Raw genomic sequence first — 4,840 nt, 5'->3', positions numbered from 1 at the left:
ACAAGGCAAGGCTCCCAGAGCAGTGTGGTGCCAGCCTTGGGGGCCACTGGGAATAAGACGTGGCCCTCCGGATGAAACCAAGGCCAGACACAGAGGACTCCATGAATGCCACTATTTGTCACTGAGTCTGCCTCAGACCTGCCTTTCTTACTTCTCTTCTCTTCTGCTTCAACTTGTCTCCTACTAGATAGGCTTTTTGGGGGAAAGAGAGAAAGATGTCTGGATTTTGTTTTTTTAAGGTTTACTTTTTGAAGAAATACAGAGATGATCTTCCCATTTCATTTCCTTCCTTCCTTTTTTTTTTTTTTTTTTTTACACAAACCGTTCATATAAAATCTTGCATTTTCCTTAAGTACATGGTGTTCTGGCTTCTAAGGAACATGCGTCTCTCTCATCAGCCCTCGGTAGTGCTGGGGCTCAGGGAAAAACACAAATGCCTCAGTGCAGAGATGTCCCAGCATTCCCAGCAGAGGCTGTAAGTGAGGCAGTCGGTTCCGCATTGGAAGGTTGTCCAGCCACAGCGGTCTCCAAGAGCCAGAGAGCCTTTGCTCTGGGCACTTGTCCAGCAATGACACAGCGCAGTGGCTCCAGGGGCACCCTTGGAGGGGCCCCAAACTTGCCAGACATGTGAAAGGGGTGACTTCTGTCTCCCGTCTCTCTCCCTCCCTTGAACTCTGCACTTAGATATCGCCGGTACCACGGGGTTGTGCCCTGAGTCATTCGTTCGTTCCCTCATCTATTCCTCACATATGTGGAGAAATCCTATGTGACTCTCTTCTCTACGTCCTCGAGAGCAGGGGCCATAACGTATACTTTGCGGGCCTCCATAGGTGTTGATACAGAGTTAAGTGTTCTATATTCTTGCTACTGGAAGTGTGGTCCGTAGACAAGCAGCACCAACCGACTCCAGGAACTTGTTAGAGAAACAGAACCTGCTAAATCAGAATTGGCATTTTTCTTGGCATTTTTCTGAGATTTCCAGATAACTCAGATGCCCATTAAAACTAGAGAAGTGCGGGTCTCAATACTGGTGGTGGCTAGGGATTTGTGGCCCTGGCTGATGTAGTGATATGGTCTGTAGTTAGCAGATGATGGGCATCCCACGTGCCCTGCATCCTCAGGCATGGCAAGGTGGGGGCCCAAGTCCAGGGCTTGGGGGACAGGAGAACTGAACTGAGGGAGAGGGATAGACAGAAGGTTGTAGAGGGGCATGACTTTGAAAAGCCTGCTGTTGGGGGTGTGAGCGTGTTAATTGTCTAAGGCCATCTCCGTCTGTAGTAGAGGGAGGTCACTTTTCCTATGTTCTATTTCTTTTTTTTTTTTATTTTAAATGTTTATTTTTGAGAGGGAGACACACAGAGAGTGAGTGGGAGAAGGGCAGAGAGAGAGGGAGACCCAGAATTCAAAGGAAGCTCCAGACTCTGAGCTGTCAGCATGGAGCCTGATGCGGGGCTCGAACCCACAAACCATGAGATCATGACCTTATTCAAAGTCCGATGCTTAACCAACTGAGCCACCGAGGCCCTTTCTGTGTTCCATTTCTGATAGGATATGGGGTCAGAGTGGGGAAAAGACTGGGCTCCGTGGAGACAGCGTCAGGGCAGAGCTGGAGCCGAGCAGCGGCTGACGTCGGACCCCTTTCCCAACAGCGCCTCAGCCCTGCCTCTCAAGGGCCACTGGCCCATGAACTCTTCCTGGATGGGAAGCATCACCGAAAGCGAGGATCTAGACAGGGATGCCTCTGGGCCTAGTGGGACACGTATCCTTCCGAGAAAGCCAGGCGCCTGGAAACCACGTTTATTCTGCCCCCGTGGGTGGGGTGGGCCTGCCCTCCAGGAAGTCCCTGAAAAGCTCAGGGGAACATGCGGTAAGCTTCTAGTGGGCTCCCCTGCCAAAAACAACCTCTGGAAGGAGCAGGACAGTGTGTACTGCCCTTCTGCACACCACAAACCCAGTGAGGGCGCCTTGTCCGCCCTGCCCAAGGCACCTGTCCAGGGGCAGCCCGAGCACCACCCTGTCCTGCACGCCCGCACCCGCTCCAGCCTGCAGGCCGCCTCGTCCGCCGACACCAGCCCACTGCCCTTGACACCCCTCCCTCAAAGACTCGGAGTCCTTGACTGCCCCTCCTCTCTCTGTCTTCCTTCCTGTCCCCTCCCCCTCCTGTTCCTTCAGCTCCACTGTGCTGAGCACCAACTCTGCACTAAGCCCTCGCTAAGTGGTGTGGGGGACACAAAGTAAGAGTTATTCAACATGGATCCTCTCCTCAAGGAGGTTGCCCCCTCAGTGGAGATACTCACATAAAAAGCCAAACTAAGAGTTAAATACATTAAAATATGTTGTGATGAGGTGTGATACAGCACACCACAATGCCGTACACTGAAACACTCTGTTCTGGCCTTTCACTGAAAATAGCTCTTTTTGACACGGCCTTGGGCAGTGAGGACAGCTTGGTCACACCTGTGCTATGTACGCCAGTGTTACTAATTTTATTCGTATGGATCTCCAGAGATCTGCCTTCTTCCACCCCCGCCTTCACCCCGAATGATAAGTCTCTTCCTCTGGCAGCTTAGCTGTGTGACCAGTGAGGGCCCCCCAATGGGGTTTGCTCCTTGTCCCATGGGGACCCTGCCCTGGAGTCCTCAGCTGGTTGCCCAAGTGTTTTCTTTCCAGGCTAACAAACAAGAGTAAAGAATCCCACATGCACCCGGTTGTTACCTGTGCCAGCCAGTCAGGACATCAGTCTAGCGTCATCTTCGCAGTACCTAGAAACACACATATCCTTACTGTTTTCTTGGGCACACATAAAAAAAACGAGGGCTGCCCTTCAACTTGCTCAGGCTCAACACAGCAAGTGCGCTTCCTAGCTTTGTCCCCTTGGGCGAATTACTCAGCTTCCCTGAACCTCATCTATAAAACCGGGATGACAGCAATGTGCTCGTGGGCTCATTGTGAGGACAAATGACGTACACATGTGGAGTGCTGTACAGAAGAGGCTCAGAGTCGTATTTCTTGTCCTCAGCACTGCTTTCCTTGGTCACCGCCCTAGTTACTGACGCTCATCCCATCTGTCTTGTCACCCATACAGAAACAATGTCACTTTTCTGTTTTTAATCAAGTCCTATTAATATTTTGTCTCCATGAGTTTGGATTACAACTAACGGAGTGTAGGCTGATCAATGAATATCATGGAATTTGAGGTTTTCAGTTAAGGATGTTGTAATTATTTTAAAATCGGTAACACAAACTCGGGGTGCACAACCTTTCAATATTACCTGAAAAGCACCCTTGGCACCAGGAACATGTGGGTCTGATCCTTGGACACAGCTTTTCCCTAAGAAGGAGAACACGACCTTGTCACGTTGTCATGAAGGCTGGGAAGACTAAAATAGCAGCTGACCTTCTCAAGTGTTATCAGGTTAAACAAGAAGGCAAGTTTGATTTGACTGTGGAAAGATAAGATTTGGGGGAAATCACCTGCAAGGCTTTTTGATACGGCTGAATAAGGAGCTTGAGAGGCTCTACCTCAAAGACATGAGAGGGAGAAGCTGGTTCTTCTCAGGTCAGGATAGTGCCAGTGCAACGTTTCCAAGGCAGCGAGAACAATTCAAAATGAGCGAAAAAGATGCCTCATCATATCTAGGTGTTTCTATGTCTTTAAATCTTGCTTAGAATTGTGTAACTTTGCTTCTAAATGACTTATTCTGGGGCACCTGGGTGGCTCAGTGGGTTAAGCGTCCGACTTTGGCTTGGGTCATGATCTCATGGTTTGTGAGTTCGAGCCCTGCGTCGAGCTGTGTGCTGACAGCTTGGAGCCTGGAGCCTGCTTCAAATCCTGTGTCTCCCTCTCTCCCTTCCCCTCCCCCACTTGCACTCTGTCGCAAAAATAAATAAACATTTTTAAAAATTTAAATTACTTATTCTGATTCTCTGTAACCTTTATTAACTGCATTAATAGAAGGTTCTATTTTGTCAGGGAAGGTATATTTAAATAGAAAAACGCATGTGCCAGATTATTCAAACTGTCTACAGATACAACCGAATATCCACCTGGTAGCAGAGGGTCACAACTGCAGGCAAAGTGCCCAGGAGCCTGTGGGCTGAGGAGAGTGACTTGGCAAATGTCAGTGGATGTCACATCACTCTACTCTTCTATAAGGGTTGTAACTACCTAACACTCTCCTTAGGAATTCGGTGACTGTGTTTATTCTTGGTGAGCACCTACCGAGAGTCTTTTAAATGACAGCACTTAGCAGATGTTACATTCCCCTAATATTAGTGCCCACAAGTGTCTGTCCGGTCTGGTGTGCTTGCTCATGGCATTGAACGAAAGGGCAGGGATTCCTTTTGTCTAGCACAGATTCTCAGTGGAGATAACAGTGAATGGTGATAACCCTGGAATAGTTGTCTAGCCTGAGAACCGGTAAGTAACATGATCGGTGCCAGGGTAGGGAGAAAAGAAGGAGATTTGAGAAACACTGGAGGATATGTTTATTAAGAGCGGACTTTTTACCACTTTGGTGCCTTGGGCTGCAACGGCTTGCAAATGTGCAGGGTGGCGTATCCTTAGGCTCACAAAGGATGCTATCCGTCTCTACTTTACCAGTTTGGAAATGTTCTCTGTGGTCGCAGTGCTCATCACAACCTCTTTATGCATGGTGAGTTACTCACTGAAGATGTTGCTTTCACGCTGAGATATGTGAGGCAGCGGAGAGGGGTTAGTCATCCCAGAAGGAGTGTGTGCAGGTGAACCGAGCAGTAGGATGTGATGAGTGGGAGTGCGAAGGCAGGAAAAAAGCAATTTTATTACCATCTTTTCCAGCAAACATTTCAAGAACACTTA

This window comes from Hyaena hyaena, unplaced genomic scaffold (assembly GCF_003009895.1).
Source record: "Hyaena hyaena isolate Hyena2069 unplaced genomic scaffold, ASM300989v1 scaffold_221, whole genome shotgun sequence".
Classification (NCBI taxonomy): Eukaryota; Metazoa; Chordata; class Mammalia; order Carnivora; family Hyaenidae; genus Hyaena; species Hyaena hyaena.
This window is presented reverse-complemented; position numbering follows the sequence as displayed.